Raw genomic sequence first — 18463 nt, 5'->3', positions numbered from 1 at the left:
TCAGAAAAAGGAAAACGCTTTGAGGGGAAATACGCTTTCGTAGCGGAGGAAACGTACGCGGGGGTTTGCGCCACCACTTAACCAGAGAGGGCGGACGCGCGGGTCACTGACAGTGGGTCCAGAGGGCCCACTGGTCAGGTTTGACAGTTCCTCCCTCCCTCCTCTCTTTCTCTGCCGAACGGTGGCGGCCTCCGGCGATCGCCGCCGACGAACGGCGGTCCCTCGAAGGCATCTGAGGGCGGGGATGGAACGGCGAGACTGAGGTGATCCTCTCGGTGGGTGCTAGGTAGGTGAGGACGGAGGAGGTCACCGGCGGCGAGCTCTGCGGCGGAGGGGGCTATGGTGGTGAAGTGATATCTGGGCTCGAGTGATCTTTGGCCGAAGCTGAGGTGCTACGCAGCTCCGCACGACTACGGGGGAGTTCTTGGTGGCGTTGGATTGGCGGGGGAAGCCCTGGTTGCGACGAATCGCACCGGAGCTTGGCGGCGGCCGAACTGGCCGGAGTTGAGGAAGATGGCCACTACGGGTCGATCCACTGCGTGGGAAGCTTCACGGGGAGGGTTTGATGTCGTCTGAAGCCTTGAACGAGCTCGGGGACCCTTTATATAGGCGCTCGAGGCAGGCTCCCGTGGTGGCCGAGGATAAGATCGCCGGCGACCACTTTTTTGTAGTTGCAGGGCATCATGGCGGCAACGAAAGCGTGCCGACGAGCAAGTGGATAAGCACGGGCTGTGCTCTGGGGCAGCTGGCGTGCGCTGGCGATTTGGGCGGCGCCGTCCGTGGCGGAATCCGCTGCCGACGCCGGCGTGCTGCCAAGGCGGCGCTGCAGGGTGCCAGGGAGAGCTTGGAGTGTACTGGTGAGAGGGCGAGTGCACGGCGTGGTTCGGCAGGCGAGCAGGGGTCAGAGATGGGACGCGACGAGGGCAGCAGTGCGGCGTGTCAGCTCAGTGCGCGCGCGTGCAAAACGTGCGCTCTGGGCGCGCCCAGAGCACGCACGGCAGGTGCTCGACGGAAGGCCAGCGCGCTCTAGAGAGCTTGGGTGAGGCTGGCAGCTAATAGGCCAGGGTTAGGGACAACTAGGATGCTAGTGGACATGGTTGCTGGGTCATTGGAGCAAGTTCACCGTGCAAACAAGGAACTCATGCCAAAACAGACTGTGCATACCAGGTGTTCGACAGAATGCCAAGTGCACTTAGACAACTCTTGGAGGGGCCAAAGTCTCCAGATCAGGGTCTCTTTAGTTGCAGGAGATGGTGGTAAGATTAGTTTGGCAAAAACAGAAAGTTGATAGTGCAAGAATTTGAGAAAACCAGTTTTGGGCAGAAACTAAAGGTTATCATTGCATGCACCAAAATTATGCCAATGGGTCCAATCTCCTGGACTTAAGAGTTTGGTAGGGAGGACTATAAGTAGGAAAAAAGCTCAAAGATACTAGAGCAAAATAAAATTGGGTTGCAGTACAAATCACCAAACTGGACCAGAATGGAAATGAAGATAATTCACTCAATTTTTCCAAAGAACAACACTGGGTTTTTGCTTGAAGATGAATTGTATGCATCCACTGACATCTCCAAACACTTGGAAGAATTTTTTAAAGAAATATTTAAATGGGTTGTAGTGCAAAAGTGCCTACTGGACCAGATTGGAAAAATTGGTGTAGAGCTCAAAATCTCCAATGGCCAAAAGGTATTTTTGCATAAAAGTGATGTGGAAACATCACATGACATCCCCAAATTTTGGTGAAAAATTTGAAGGCATTTATCAGAAGTTTGCAGTGCAAAAAGGGGCTCCAAAAATTATGAAAGATCATTTTAAAGGCATTAAAGCTCCTGGAAATTAATTATGCAGATAAATCCACTGATATGGAATTGTTTTTAGAAAAAGGGCATATAAGTCCAATAAAACTTTTGGAAAGTTTTCCATTAGGGGCAAAAATCCAAAATAATAAAAGGGTAAATCTTGATGAATGGAAAAGTTTTATTTCCTGGCAACATTTTAATAAATAAAACAAGGCCAAAAATTTTGGGTGTCACAAATGTCCAGGTTAGCTGATTTCCGACCGATCTTTTAGCTTGACGCTTGTTCTGTTAGGATATGCTAACTAAAAACTTTTAACGTGCATCTATTGTCAGTCTGCACCTTGCATCTGTACACCCACTTGGTGTTTCAATTTCTGCTGAGTAGTTTTTCCACTTTGAGTCGACTAGGTTGGGTCGATTGTATCTTCGAACTAGTGGGGGCACACAGAGTGCACCCACTGGGTGTAGTCCCCGAGGCCGCCGTCGAATGTGTAATTCGGCCGGGGTCTTGATAAAAATGTCTCTTTTCAGTCCTTCCACTCGGTCTAGATAGGTCTGGTCGAGTGAAATCTAGACCAGTGGGGGCATGCTGAGTGCTCCCACTGGGTGTAGTCCCCGAGACCACAGTCGACTGCGGGCAGTCGGTTGTGGTCTAAGAATAACTGTTGCTTCTCTCTTTTTTACTGGATGGACCAAGTCGATTGGAAAGCCGAACCAGTGGGGGCACGCTAAGTGCACCCACTGGGTGTAGTCCCCGAGACTACTGTTGAATGTTTGATTCGCCAGTAGTCTTAGAATTCTTTGAACTTGAACTTTATTGCTCGGAAGCAACCAAACTTTGTTTCTGTCGACTGACTACAGAGATCTTGTGAGCTTGGGGCTCGATTTACTGACTTGGAGAAGAAACAGATCCAAGTCAACCTTGACCTGGAGTTAGCCAAGAAAAACTTGCAGAAGGCTCAAGATGAAGCAACTACTATGGGAGATAATTAATTGTCGACTGCGTGGTTTGTCTGCTTTACTTTTTGCTTCTTGAACCGAGTTACTTCACTCAAACAGATGTGCGTAGTGAAAACAGACAACTCCAAGCCCATCCGAAGAATGTTATTTCTTTAGAGAAAATGAAGCAGGTGCTTGAGCAGAAGGATCTGGACCTTGCCGCAGCCCAGAAGATGGCGGGGGAAAGGACTGAATCTGATGAAAAGAAGCTGTCTTCAGTCGGTAAATTAGAGGACGAAAACGCCAAACTGAAGACTGCCATCAGCGAAGCCAACAAGGAAGTGGTGCAGCTGAAGAAGGACAAGATGACTCTAACTGACAAAGTTGGAGATCTCACTCAGAAGAGGGACGAGCTGGAGGTTTATCTGGGAGGGCTCGCCAAGAAGTTATTCCTTATGCTTGAAGGTACTTTTTCCTTGTCCGACTGATTTGCTGTTGTCAACTCGTCATATAGCTGACGACTCATCATTTCTCTGTGTGTAGAATTTTGTCAAAACTTCGAGGAAGAGACTGGGAGGATTGAGACGAGTTTGGACCCCATCAACTCCCCTGTCAAGGATGAAGCTGCCATGAATGTGCTCCGACTAGAATCTCGTCTTGCCAGTGTCATGGACTACATTGTCCGACTGAAGGTGGCGGTGTCACGGATCGACACGGTGCTTTGGCCGACGGTAACATTTCAGAATGACCTCGAGTCTCTAATGACTCGACTTAACGAGATTCCCGGTCGAGTGGAGGAATGGAAGAAGTTATCTGCTCGGTGTGGTGCTGACGTGGCTCTGTCTCTGGTTCATGTCCACTGCAAAGAAGCCAAGGAAGAGAAACTAGCAGTGCTCAAGGTCGCCAACACCAAGAAGCTTGACTTCCAGTCCTTCATGGAAACCTTCATCGAAGAAGCCACTCGCATTGCAGATAGAATTGACTTGGATTAGTTCGTCAAGCCTGCCAGCCCTCCTCCTGCGGAGTGAACAAACTTTATGCTCTGATTAAATTTGCCTGGGATGCCGAGTGATTTTGTAACCGTTAAACTCCTTTGGGCCTGAAGCCCGAGTACTTTTATCTGCGGTTCCGAACCTCGTGGGATTTATCTAAATTTGGTTTTTCCTTGAATATGCTTGTCTTTCTCTCCGAGTGGAACTTGTTTCTTCACTCGGAACAGACTTTTGTACTTATGATGTAGCTCTGAGGAGAGGGTCGCGGACGACCTGCACCTCGTCATCCTTGCGTATCGAGATGGAGCGTACCTTGTACTTATGGCGCAACTCTGAGGAGAGGGTCGCGGAGGACCTGCACCTTGTCATCCTTGCGGATCCGGATGGAGCGTGTGACCAAGTCCCCGAGCGAGAGGATTGCTCTTTACTCGGAGATTTTTAAACTTAGGCGAGTACGAGACTGCAGCTAAGCCCCCGAGGGAGAGGGTTGCTCTTCACTCGGTAGGATTTTTAAAACATAGGCGAGTACGGGACTGGAGCTAAGCCCCCGAGCGAGAGGGTTGCTCTTCACTCGGTAGGATTTTTTAAAACTTAGGCGAGTACGGGACTGCTGGTAAGCCTCCGAGTGAGAGGGTTGCTCTTCACTCGGTAGGATTTTTAAAACTTAGGCGAGTACGGGACTACAGCTAAGCCCCCGAGTGAGAGGGTTGCTCTTCACTCAGTAGGATTTTAAAACTTAGGCGAGTACGGTACTACAGCTAAGCCCCCGAGTGAGAGGGTTGCTCTTCACTCGGTAGGATTTTTAAAACTTAGACGAGTACGGGACTGTAGCTAAGCCCCCGAGGGAGAGGGTTGCTCTTCAATCGAGTAAATTGCAAGAAACCACCAGTTTGAAGGCTAGGTTAGCAGAAATCACTACGTTACTGTTTCTTGGCAAAAAACACTACGTCTAGCGTAATCTTTTTGCAAATAACACTGATCGGCAGATTGGAGCGCTTTAAGTATGTTTATGACAGGTGGGTCCAGATTTTGCCGACGTGGCATAACGGCTCGGCCGAGACAGCGTTAGATGATGTATTTATCTAGATTTATAAACAAGTCCCTGTAATTTGAAGGAACACCCTTAGATGAAAACCAAAAAAGCAATCAGCTCCCTGAGCCTATCCAAGCACGCGAGCAGAACATCAACACGAGGATGGCTCTCGTCAATGGCGAGGGGGCGCGCCATCAGGGTCTGGGAGGCGCCGGCGGCGGTCGTCGGGGTCTGGGAGGTGCCGGCGGCGGTCGTCTGGGTCTGGGAGGCGCCGGCCGCGGTCGTCCGGGTCTGGGAGGCGGCGGCGGCTTCCGGGTCTGGGAGGCGACGGCGGGCGGTCGTCGGGGTGCCAGACCATAGGTGGCCACGCCGACAAGGCGGGGGCGCGCCATCGGGCACTAGGAGGTGGTGGAGAGCGATTGGCGCGACGCCAGGGCAGGCAGCGTGGCCGCGACGTCCGTGGCGCTTGTCGATGACGGCGGCATCCACGACGCGACGTCCTTGGCGCTCGTCGATGGCGATGGCCGCGCTCATCCACGGCGCGACGTACATGGTCGATCCAGGCGGCCCGTAGGAGTAGAGGAAGGGTTGGGCTCGTCGCCGACACCCTCGCGCGCCCGACCTTCTCGAGCAACTGCGACCACGCCGGAGCAGCAGCAGGACAGGGGCGGATCTCGCCGGATTAGGTGTCGGGTGGGGGCAGGTGAGGTAGGTTGTTTTTTTTTGAGGTGTTTTTGGCAAAAAGAACCCCTCTAACGCCATCTCTGGACGATGTTATGCCACGTCAGCAAAATACGGGACCCACATGTCATAAACGCGTTCAACCGGCCCTAATCCGCTGGTCGGTGTTATTTGCAAAAAGATTACGCTAGACATGGTGTTTTTTGCCAAGAAACTGTAACGTAGTGATTTCTGCTAACCTAACCCTCAAACTGGTGGTTTTCTGCAATTTACTCCTCTTCACTCGGTAGGATTTTTAAAACTTAGGCGAGTACGGGACTGCAGCTAAGCCCCTGAGCGAGAGGGTTGCTCTTCACTCGATAGGATTTTCAAAACATAGGCGAGTACGGGACTGCAGCTAAGCCCCCGAGCGAGAGCGTTGCTCTTCACTCAGTAGGATTTTTAAAACTTAGGCGAGTACGGGACTGCAGCTAAGCCCCTGAGTGAGAGGGTTACTCTTCACTCGGTAGGATTTTTATAACTTAGGCAAGTACGGGACTGCAGCTAAGCCCCCGAGTGAGAGGGTTGCTCTTCACTCGGTAGGATTTTTAAAACTTAGGCGAATCAGGTTCGCAGCTAAGCCCCCGAGTGGGAGGATTGCTCTCCACTCAAAGTAGTTTTTGAGACTTAGGCGAATCATGTTCGCAGCTAAGACACCAACTGGGGGATTTGGACACATGTATTGACAGGACAGTAATCATCAAGATATTGCAAAAATCTTGTCTTTGATAAGAAAACTGAACGATTCTTATTACAACTTGTCGACTCGAGTGTTTAAGTGTAAAAATGGCGGAGTAGCTCCGCATTCCAAGCACGTGGCTCGTCCTTCTTCTGTTCCACATTGTAGAGGTGATATGCTCCATTGTGGAGCACCTTGGTGATGATGAAGGGACCTTCCCAAGCAGGAGCAAGCTTGTGGGGCCGTTGTTGGTCCAATTGGAGCACAAGGTCTCCTTCCTGAAATGCTCAACCTCGCACGTTTCTAGCATGGAATTGATGGAGGTCTTGCTGATAAATGGTCGATCGGATCAAAGCATCTCTCTTTCTTCTTCCAGAAGGTCAACAGCATCTTGTCGAGCTTGTTCTGCTTCAGCTTCCGAAAAAAGTTCTACTCGGGGCGCGTTGTGAAGAAAATCACTCGGCAGCACGGCTTCCGCCCCATAGACCATGAAGAAAGGGGTCCGACCAGTCGACCGATTTGGTGTTGTTCTCAATCCCCAAAGGACTGATGGTAACTCGTCCACCCAGGCACCAGTTGCATTCTTGAGGTCACGCATCAACCGGGTTTTTAGCCCTCGGAGGATCAAACCATTTGCTCTCGCTGCCTCCCCATTCGACTATGGATGCGCGACAGACGCGTAGTCGACCCGAGTTCCTTGGGAGGTGCAGAATGCTCTGAACTCATCAGAATCGAAGTTGGAGCCATTATCCGTGATAATACTGTGAGGGACTCCATATCTGAACGTCAGCTCTTTGACGAAACTGATAGCTGTGCTTGAATCGAGATTCTTGATGGGCTTGGCTTCGATCCATTTAGTGAACTTGTTCACTGCTACAAGCAAATGAGTGAAACCACTTCTGCCGGTCCTCAGGGGTCCAACCATATCCAATCCCCAAACAACGAATGGATATACGAGTGGAATGGTCTTCAAGGCTGATGCAGGCTTGTGAGACATGATGGAGTAGAACTGACAGCCTTCACATTTGTCGACTATATCTTTTGCCATCTCATTTGCTCGAGGCCAATAGAATCCCGCTCGGTATGCTTTGGCCACTATGGTCCGAGAGGACGCATGGTGACCACAGGTCCCTGAGTGGACATCATTGAGGATCATTCGACCTTCTTCCGGTGTGATGCATTGCTGAGCAACTCGAGTAACACTCTCTCTCAAAAGCCGTCCACTTATCACGGTGAAGGCTTTGGATCGACGGACAATCTGATGGGCCTCATCTTCATCTTCCGGAAGTTCCTTTCTGAGTAGGTATGCAATATAAGGCACTGTCCAATCGGGGGTGATGATCATAACCTCCATGATGAGGTCAACCACGGCTGGGATTTCAACCTCAGTCGGATCAGTAGAACTTTTTGGCTGCGGGGGCTCTTCTGTGAAAGGATCCTCTTGAACTGATGGTGTGTGAAGATGCTCCAAGAACACATTGCTGGGAATGGGCTCCCGCTTAGAACCTATCTTCCCCAAGTCATCAGCTGCTTGATTCTTCAATCGGGGTATATGGTGGAGCTCTAACCCTTCAAACTTCTTTTCTAACTTTCTTACTGCAATGATAACCAGTCATAGCTGGGCTCCTGATGTCCCACTCCTTCATCACTTGATTGACCACCAAATCTGAGTCGCCGTAAACCATTAGGCGACGGACGCCGAGTGAAAAGGCCATACGCAACCCATACAGAAGTGCCTCATATTCAGCTTCATTGTTGGAGGAATCAAAGTGGATCTGGAGAACGTAACTGAGTTTGTCGCCTCGCGGGGATCCCAGGACTACCCCAGCACCAGAACCATTCAGGATCTTGGATCCACGAAAGAACATAGTCCAATGTTCCGAGTGAATCTGAGTCCGTTGTTGCTGCTCAATCCACTCGGCGAGCAAATCTTCTATTGCTTGGGACTTGATTGCTTTCTTTGCCTCAAACTTGATATCCAATAGAAGGAGTTCAATCGCCCACTTTGCCACTCGACCAGTTGCATCTCTGTTGTTCAGAATTTCTGACAATGGAGCATCGCCGACGACTGTAATCGAATGATCTGAGAAGTAATGTGCAACCTTCTTTGTGGTCAAGTAAATTCCATAAACAAGCTTCTGATAATGCGGATATCTCTGCTTGGATGGAGTCAAGACTTCAGAAATATAGTACACTGGGCGCTGAACCTTGTAGGCTTTACCTTCTTCTTCCCGCTCAACCATGAGTACTGTACTAACAACTTGTCCAGTGGCTGCAGTATAAAGCAGTAAAGGCTCTTTGCTAATTGGGGCAGCGAGCACCGGCTGGGTGGAAAGCAGGGCTTTGAGCTCTGCAAATGCTGCGTCAGCTTCAGGAGTCCACTCGAACTTGTCAGATTTCTTCATCAGTCGGTAAAGAGGCAGTGCCTTTTCACCGAGATGAGAAATGAACCGACTCAAAGCGGCCAAACAACCAGTAAGCTTATGAATGTCGTGCACACGCACACGACATTTCATTTGGAGGATTGCACCAATGCTACCTCTTGAGCATGCGTTGGTTTTCCCTTGAAGAGGAAAGGGTGATGCAGCAAAGTAGCGTAAGTATTTCCCTCAGTTCTTGAGAACCAAGGTATCAATCCAGTAGGAGGCCACACGCAGGTCCCTCATACCTACACAAACAAATAAGAACCTTGCAACCAACGCGATAAAGGGGTTGTCAATCCCTTCACGGCCACTTGCAAAAGTGAGATATGATAGAGAAGATAATATAATATTTTTGGTATTTTTATGATAAAGATTGAAAGTAAAGATTACAAAATAAACGGCGATAGAAATATCTAGTTTGCGGGGGATTAATATGATGGAGAATAGACCCGGGGGCCATAGGTTTCACTAGTGGCTTCTCTCAAGATAGCATAAGTATTACGGTGGGTGAACAAATTACTGTCGAGCAATTGATAGAAAAGTGCATAGTTATGAGAATATCTAGGCATGATCATGTATATAGGCATCACGTCCGCGAGAAGTAGACCAAAACGATTCTGCATCTACTACTATTACTCCACACATCGACCGCTATCCAGCATGCATCTAGAGTATTAAGTTCATAAGAATAGAGTAACGCATTAGGCAAGATGACATGATGTAGAGGGATAAACTCAAGCAATATGATATAAACCCCATCTTTTTATCCATGATGGCAACAATACAATATGTGTCGTTTCCCTTTCTGTCACTGGGATCGAGCACCGCATGATTGAACCCAAAGCTAAGCACTTCTCCCATTGCAAGAAAGATCAATCTAGTAGGCCAAACCAAACTGATAATTCGAAGAGACGTGCAAAGATAACCAATCATACATAAAAGAATTCAGAGGAGATTCAAATATTGTTCATAGATAATGTTGATCATAAACCCACAATTCATCGGATCTCGACAAACACACCGCAAAAAGAGTTACATCGAATAGATCTCCAAGAAGATCGAGGAGAACTTTGTATTGAGATCCAAAGAGAGAGAAGAAGCCATCTAGCTAATAACTATGGACCCGAAGGTCTGAGGTAAACTACTCACACATCATCGGAGAGGCTATGGTGTTGATGTAGAATCCCTCCGTGATTGATGCCCCCTCCGGCGGAGCAACGGAAAAGGCCCCAAGATGGGATCTCACGGGTATAGAAGGTTGCGGTGGTGGAAATAGGGTTTCGTGGTGCTCCTGGATGTTTTCGGGGTACATGTGTATATATAGGAGGAAGAAGTAGGTCGGTGGAGCTGCGAGGGGCCCACGAGGGTGGGGGCGCGCCTCCCTGCCTCGTGGCCTCCTTGCTTCTTTCTTGACGTCCACTCCAAGTCCTCTTGATCACGTTTGTTCCAAAAATCACGCTCCCGAAGGTTTCGTTCTGTTTGGACTCCGTTTGGTATTCCTTTTCTGTGAAACACAGAAATAGGCAAAAAACAGCAATTTGCACTGGGCCTTCGGTTAATAGGTTAGTCCCAAAAATATTATAAAAGTGTATAATAATGCCGATTAAACATCCAAAACAAATAATATAATAGCATGGAACAATAAAAAATTATAGATACGTTGGAGACGTATCAAGCATCCCCAAGCTTAATTCCTGCTCGTCCTCGAGTAGGTAAATGATAAAAAAAGAATTTTTATGTGGAATGTTACCTAGCATATTCTTCAATGTAATTTTCTTTATTGTGGCATGAATGCTCAGATCCAAAAGATTCAAGATAAAAGTTTAATATTGACATAAAAATAATACTACTTCAAGCATACTAAGTAAGCAATTATGTCTTCTCAAAATAACATGGCCAAAGAAAGTTCATCCCTTCAAAATCATATAGTTTGGTCATGCTCCATTTTCGTCACACAAGAATGCTCTCATCATGCACAACCCCGATGACAAGCGAAGCAATTGTTTCATACTTTAGTAATCTCAATCTTTTTTCAACTTTCACGCAATACATGAGCGTGAGCCATGGATATAGCAATATGGGTGGAATAGAATATAATGATGGGGGTTATGTGGAGAAGACAGAAAAGGAGAAAGTCTCACATTAACGCGGCTAATCAATGGGCTAGGGAGATGCCCATCAATTGATGTCAATGCAAGGAGTAGGGATTGCCATGCAACGAATGCACTAGAGCTATAAATGTATGAAAGCTCAACAAAAGAAACTAAGTGGGTGTTTGAGGAAGCCCATTGTTGGAATATACAAGCCAAGTTCTATAATGAAAAATTCCCACTAGTATATGAAAATGACAAAACAAGAGACTCTCTATCATAAAGATCATGGTGCTACTTTGAAGCACAAGTGTGGAAAAAAAGGATAGTAGCATTGTCCCTTTTTATTTCTTTTTTTGGCCTTCTTTTTTTTGGCCTTTCTCTTCTTTTGGGGACATTGCTCTCTTAATGATGATCATCACACTTCTATTCATTTACAACTCGATACTAGAACAAAATATGACTCTATATGGATGCCGCCAGCGGTGTACCGGGATGAGCAATGAATCAAGAGTGACATGTATGAAATAATATGGATGGTGGCTTTGCCACAAATACGATGTCAACAACATGATCATGCAAGGCAATATGACAATGATGAAGCGCGTCATAATAAACGGAACGGTGGAAAGTTGCATGGCAATATATCTCGGAATGGCTATGGAAATGCCATAATAGGTAGGTATGGCGGCAGTTTTGAGGAAGATATAAGGAGGTTTATGTGTGATAGAGCGTATCATATCACGGGGTTTGGATGCACCGGCGAAGTTTGCACCAACTCTCAAGGTGAGAAAGGGCAATGCACGGTACCAAAGAGTCTAGCAATGATGGAAATGTGAAAGTGCGTATAATCCATGGACTCAACATTAGTCATAAAGAACTCACATACTTATTGCAAAAATCTACAAGTCATCAAAAACCAAGTGCTACGCGCATGCTCCTAGGGGGATAGATATGTAGGAGAAGACCATCGCTCGTCCCCGAACGCCACTCATAAGGAAGACAATCAAAGAACACCTCATGTTTCAAATTTGTTACACAAAGTTTACCATATGTGCATGCTATGGGACTTGCAAACCTCAACACAAGTATTTATCAAATTCACAACTACTCAACTAGCACAACTTTAATATCACTATCTCCATATCTCAAAACAATCATCAAGTATCAAATCTCTCATAGTATTCAATGCACTTATATGAAAGTTTTATTATATCCATCTTGGATGCCTATCATATTAGGACTAATTTTATAGCCAAAGAAAATTACCATGCTATTCTAAAAGACTCTCAAAATAATATAAGTGAAACATGAGAGATCAACAATTTCTATAAAATAAACCCACCACCGTGCTCTAAAAGATATAAGTGAAGCACTAGAGCAAAATTATCTAGCTCAAAAGATATGAGTGAAGCCCATAGAGTATTCTAATAAATTCCGATTCATGTGTGTCTCTTCCAAAAGGTGTGTATAGCAAGGATGATTGTGGTGAACTAAAAAGCAAAGACTCAAATCATTCAATACGCTCCAAGCAAAACACATATCATGTGGTGAATAAAAATATAGCATCAAGTAAAGTTACCGATGGACGAAGACAAAAGAGGGGATGCCTTCCGGGGCATCCTCAAGCTTAAGCTTTTGGTTGTCCTTGGATTTTACCTTGGGGTGCCTTGGGAATCCCCAAGATTAGGCTCTTGCCACTCCTTGTTCCATAATCCATCAAATCTTTACCCAAAACTTGAAAACTTCACAACACAAAACTCAACAGAAAATCTCATGAGCTCCATTAGCGAAATAAAACAAACCACCACCTTAAGTTACTGTAATGAACTCATTCTTTATTTATATTGGTGTTAAACCTAATGTATTCCAACTTCTCTATGGTTCATAACCTCCGATACTAGCCATAGATTCATAAAAATAAGCAAACAACACACGAAAAACAGAATCTGTCAAAAACAGAACAGTCTGTAGTAATCTGTATCTAACGCAAACTTATGCAACTCAGAAAAATCTACCAAAATAGGACGAACTAGATAATTTGTTTATTGATCTACTGAAATTGTTCTCGTGAGCAGAAAGTTTCTGATTGTTTTCAGCAAGATCAAATAACTATCATCCAAGAAGATCCTATAGGTTTTACTTGGCACAAACACTAATTAAAACATAAAACCACATCTAACCAGAGGCTAGATCAAATATTTATTACTAAACAGAACCAATAAGCAAGAAACAAAAATAAAATTGGGTTGCCTCCCAACAAGCGCCATCGTTTAACGCCCCTAGCTAGGCATTGATAATTTCGATGATGCTCACATGAAAGACAAGAATTGAAGCACAAAGAGAGCATCATAAAACACGTGACAAACACATCTTAGTCTAACATACTTCCTATGCATAGGCATCTTAAAGGCAACCAAATTATCAAGGCAAGCAAAAACTAGCATAAGAAAGGAAGCGGAAAGAAACAATAGCAATCTCAACATAACGAGAGGTAATTTAGTAACATGAAAATTTCTACAACCATATTTTCCTCTCTCATAAGAATTACATGTGGGATCATATTCAAATTCAACAATATAGCTCTGACATAAATTTTTCTCTACATGATCCACATGCATGCAAAGTTGACACTCTTCCAAAATAGTGGGAATAACATTAACTAAAGTCATGACCTCTCCAAACCCACTTTTATCAAACAATTCATAAGATTGAACATACTCCAAATATGTGGGATCTATAGTTGAAACTCTTCCAAACCCACTTTCAGTATTATTGCCAACACTATTATCAATCTCATATTCATCATGGGGCTTAAATAAATTTTCAAGATCATAAAAAGAATCACCCCAATCATGATCATTGCAACAAGTAGTAGACATATCAAAACTAGCATCCCCAAGCTTAGGGTTTTGCATATTATTAGCACAATTGACATCAAGCGAATTTATAATAACATCAATGCAATCATGCTTTTCATCGAATGAACTATCAAGAATGGGTGCAATAGCAACGATCTCATGTTTAACATAAGGAACTATAACAAATTCATCTTCATAAATATTGGCATCATGGCCACAAGAATAGCAAGCATCAGGTTCATCAAGGGGTATTTCAATCAAATCATCGGAATCATAATTATCTATAGATTCATGCATACCATTATTATCTTCAGGAGCAACGGTCATTCTTTCAGTAAATTCTTTGACATAGACATTATGAGCATAGTTTTCATAGCAACATTTAAGTAATATCATACTTTTCATTCAAAGAAGCAACTTCGTAAGCACCCTTAAAAGCAACAAATTCTTCAATTTGTTCGATATCATAGTAACTATAAACACCCTTTGCATAAGAAGATAAGATTTCATTATCATTAAACTCACATAGGTAGGGAAGGTGTTTTTTAGGGTTCTTAGAGCAACAAGTAAAATCACAAATTTCACAAAGATTCCAAGCATAACACAACAATCTATTTATTTGATCCCATAAGAGTCTCCCTTTTTCAGACAAACGGTGACGCACAAAATGAGCATGCTCATCTAAAGATTTCCCATCAACTAGGCTAGTTGGGGTATCAGCACGAGCACATAAGGATCGAAGATGATCCAAGTAGAACACTTTAAGTGGGTCCATATCAATAGATTTTTAGCAAGCAAAGATGCAAGCAAATAAAAGGCACATGGTAACACAAGCAAACAATAGATCTGGCGAGAAAAAGGCAAACGAAAAAGAAGGCGAATAAAACGGCAAGGGTGAAGTGGGGGAGAGGAAAACGAGAGGCAAATGGCAAATAATGTAATGCGAGGGATAAGAGTTTGTGATGGGTACTTGGTATGTCTTGACTTATGCGTAGACTCCCCGACAATGGTGCCAGAAATCCTTCTTGCTACATCTTGAGCATGCGTTGGTTTTCCCTTAAAGAGGAAAGGGTGATGCAGCAAAGTAGCGTAAGTATTTCCCTCAGTTTTTTAGAACCAAGGTATCAATCCAGTAGGAGGCCACACGCAAGTCCCTCGTACCTACTGAAACAAATAAGAACCTTGCAACCAACACAATAAAGGGGTTGTCAATCCCTTCATGGCCACTTGCAAAAGAGAGATCTGATAGAGATGATAAGATAATATTTTTGGTATTTTTATGATAAAGATTGAAAGTAAAGATTGCAAAATAAACGGCGACAGAAATAGCTAGTTTGCGGGAGATTAATATGATGGAGAATAGACACGGGGGCCATAGGTTTCACTAGTGGCTTCTCTCAAGATAGCATAAGTATTACGGTGGGTGAACAAATTACTGTCGAGCAATTGATAGAAAAGTGCATAGTTATGAGAATATCTAGGCATGATCATGTATATAGGCATCACATTCGCGACAAGTAGACCGAAACGATTCTGCATCTACTACTATTACTCCACACATCGACCGCTATCCAGCATGCATCTAGAGTATTAAGTTCATAAGAACAGAGTAACGCATTAGGCAAGATGACATGATGTAGAGGGATAAACTCAAGCAATATGATATAAAACCCATCTTTTTATCCTCGATGGAAACAATACAATACGTGTCGTTTCCCTTTCTGTCACTAGGATCGAGCACCGCATGATTGAACCCAAAGCTACGCACTTCTCCGATTGCAAGAAAGATCAATCTAGTAGGCCAAACCAAACTGATAATTCGAAGAGGCTTGCAAAGATAACCAATCATACATAAAATAATTCAGAGGAGATTCAAATATTGTTCATAGATAATCTTGATCATAAACCCACAGTTCATCGGATCTCGACAAACACACCGCAAAAAGAGTGTCATTGAATAGATCTCCAAGAAGATCGAGGAGAACTTTGTATTGAGATCCAAAGAGAGAGAAGAAGCCATCTAGCTAACTATGGATCCGAAGGTCTGAGGTAAACTACTCACACATCATCGGAGAGGCTATGGTGTTGATGTAGAAGCCCTTCGTGATCGATGCCCCTCCGGCGGAGTGCCGGAAAAGGCCCCAAGATGGGATCTCACGGGTACAGAAGGTTGCGGCGGTGGAAATAGGGTTTCGTGGTGCTCCTGGATGTTTTCGGGGTACATGTGTATATATAGGAGGAAGAAGTAGGTCGGTGGAGCTGCGAGCGGCCCATGAGGGTGGGGGCGCGCCCAGGGGGCAGGCGGCCTCCCTACCTCGTGGCCTCCTTGCTTCTTTCTAGACGTCCACTCCAAGTCCTCTGGATCATGTTTGTTCCAAAAATCACGCTCCCGAAGGTTTCATTCCATTTGGACTCCATTTGGTATTCGTTTTCTGCGAAACACTAAAATAGGCAAGAAACAACAATTTGCACTGGGCCTTCGGTTAACAGGTTAGTCCCAAAAATAATATAAAATTGTATAATAAAGCCCATTAAACATCCAAAACAGATAATATAATAGCTTGGAGCAATCAAAAATTATAGATACGTTGGAGACGTATCAACCAACATTCTCTAGGTTTGCATCGATCCCTCGTTCGGAAACGAGGAAACCGAGTAACTTTCCACCTGGAACCCCGAATGTACACTTCGACGGATTAAGCTTGATATAATACCTCCTTAGGTTGGTAAAGGTTTCAGCGAGGTCAGTCAGCAGGTCGGAACCTTTACGCGACTTAACCACGATGTCATCCATGTATGCTTCCACATTCCGCCTGATTTGAGTGAGAAGGCACTTCTGAATCATGCGCATGAATGTGGCACCAGCATTCTTGAGACCAAAAGGCATGGTAACATAGCAAAAGCACCCGAATGGGGTGATGAAAGCTGTTTTTATTTCATCGGGTCCATACAGTCGGATCTGATGGTACCCGGAATATGCATCCAGAAAGCACAATCGTTCACATCCCGCGGTCGAGTCGACTATCTCATCGATGCGGGGAAGAGGGAAGTGATCTTTCGGGCAGGCCCGATTGATATGATTGAAGTCGATACACATACGGAGTGAATCATCTTTCTTGGGAACCATGACCATGTTGGCGAGCCACTCGGAGTGGTAAATCTCTCGGATGAACTCAGCTGCCAGAAGCCGAGCCACCTCCTCGCCAATTGCTTTTCTTTTCTCCACGGCGGACCATCAGAGATGCTCTTTGACAGGTTTTGCTTTTGGGTCGACTCGCAAATGGTGCTCAGCCAGTCCCCTGGGTACACCTGGCATGTCAGAAGGTTTCCATGCGAAGATGTCCCAGTTCTCACGGAGGAACTGGACGAGCGCTTCTTACATTTGCTGTCGAGTGTTGGGATCGGTCGGGTGAATATAAACCGGCTTCGTTTCACCGGACGACTGAAATGCAGACTCTGAAGCAGGCTTCTTAGAACGCAACAAATCACTCGGATCTACATTTTTCTGGTACTCTTGCATTTCCACTGCTGTCATCTGTTCATCGGCAATTTTTGAGCCCTTCTGGAGGCACTCTTCTGCTCTCCGCCGATTACCAGTGACTGTGATCACGCCCCTGGGGCCAGGCATCTTGAGCTTAAGGTACACGTAACATGGTCAAGCCATGAAACGGGCATTTTCAGGCCTACCCAAGATAGCATGATAGGCACCGTGAAAATCCACAACTTCAAATGTCAACTTTTCCTTACGGTAATTCGTCGAATCGCCGAAAACCACGTCAAGAGTGATCTGCCCGAGTGAATCGGTTTTTTTTACCAGGGATGACGCCGTGGAACCGCATGTTGCTCTCACTGAGCTTGGACATCGGAATCCTCATTCCCCTGAGGGTCTCAGCAAACAAAAATATTCAGGCCGCTGCCACCATCCATCAGTACTTTGCTCAGTCAAGTGCCCCCCACGACCGGGTCGACCACTAACGCTTGCCTCCCGGGGGTGGCTACGTGTGCTGGGTGATCAGACTGGTCGAATGTGATAGGAGTCTTTGACCATTTACAATATGTCATTGTTGCCGGAGCAACCATGTTCACCTCTCTATTTATGACTTTCAGTCAACTTTTGCTCTCGACGTCAGCAAAAATCACTAAGGTGGAGTTGACATTGGGGAAACCATGATCCTCCTCTTTGTCCTCATCCTTATCAGATTCCTTCTCTTTCTCACTGGGTTGCTTCTCTTGGAACTGCTGGATAAGGAGTCGACATTGTCGGGTGGTATGCTTGGGATCAATCAAATTTCCCTCATCATCTTTCTTGGTGTAAATGTGACATGGCAAATCCAACACATCATTTCCTGCTTGATCTTTTACCTTCTTCGCGATCTGGGGCCCTTTAGGCTTTCCCTTGAATTTTCCTTGGGTCACAACTACAGCCTCTGCAGGACCTGCGGGCTCGGCTTTGTGCTTCTGCTTCCGATTGGAATTACCTCCTCCGGTGTCCTGGCCGACTGGTTTGCTCTTGCCACTGCGGAGTCAGTCTTCTTCTTCACCGTGAGCGTACCGAGTGGCTATTTCAATCATTCGGGTCAGGGTCATGTCTCCTGTCTAACCGAATGTCAGGTTAAGCTCTATACCGAACGCCCTCCTTGAAGGCGCAAACTGCTTGGTGCTGAGACACATTCTCCACTGTGTGATGCAAAGTGGTCCACCTCTAGATGTAATCCCTCAAAGTTTCATTCGGTTTTTGTACGCAATGCTGTAGTTCTGCCAACCCTGCAGGTCGCTTGCACGTGCCATCAAATGTCCTGTCAAACACTCGGGCCAACTCTTCCCAACTGAATATACAGCCTGGAGCCAACTGATTCATCCATGCTCTGGCCGAACCCTCTAACATCAGGGGAAGATGCTTCATGGCTACCTCATCATTACCACCACC

The sequence above is a fragment of the Aegilops tauschii genome, chromosome 7 (assembly GCF_002575655.3).
Source record: "Aegilops tauschii subsp. strangulata cultivar AL8/78 chromosome 7, Aet v6.0, whole genome shotgun sequence".
NCBI lineage: Eukaryota > Viridiplantae > Streptophyta > Magnoliopsida > Poales > Poaceae > Aegilops > Aegilops tauschii.
Note: the sequence above shows the minus strand (reverse complement) of the source record.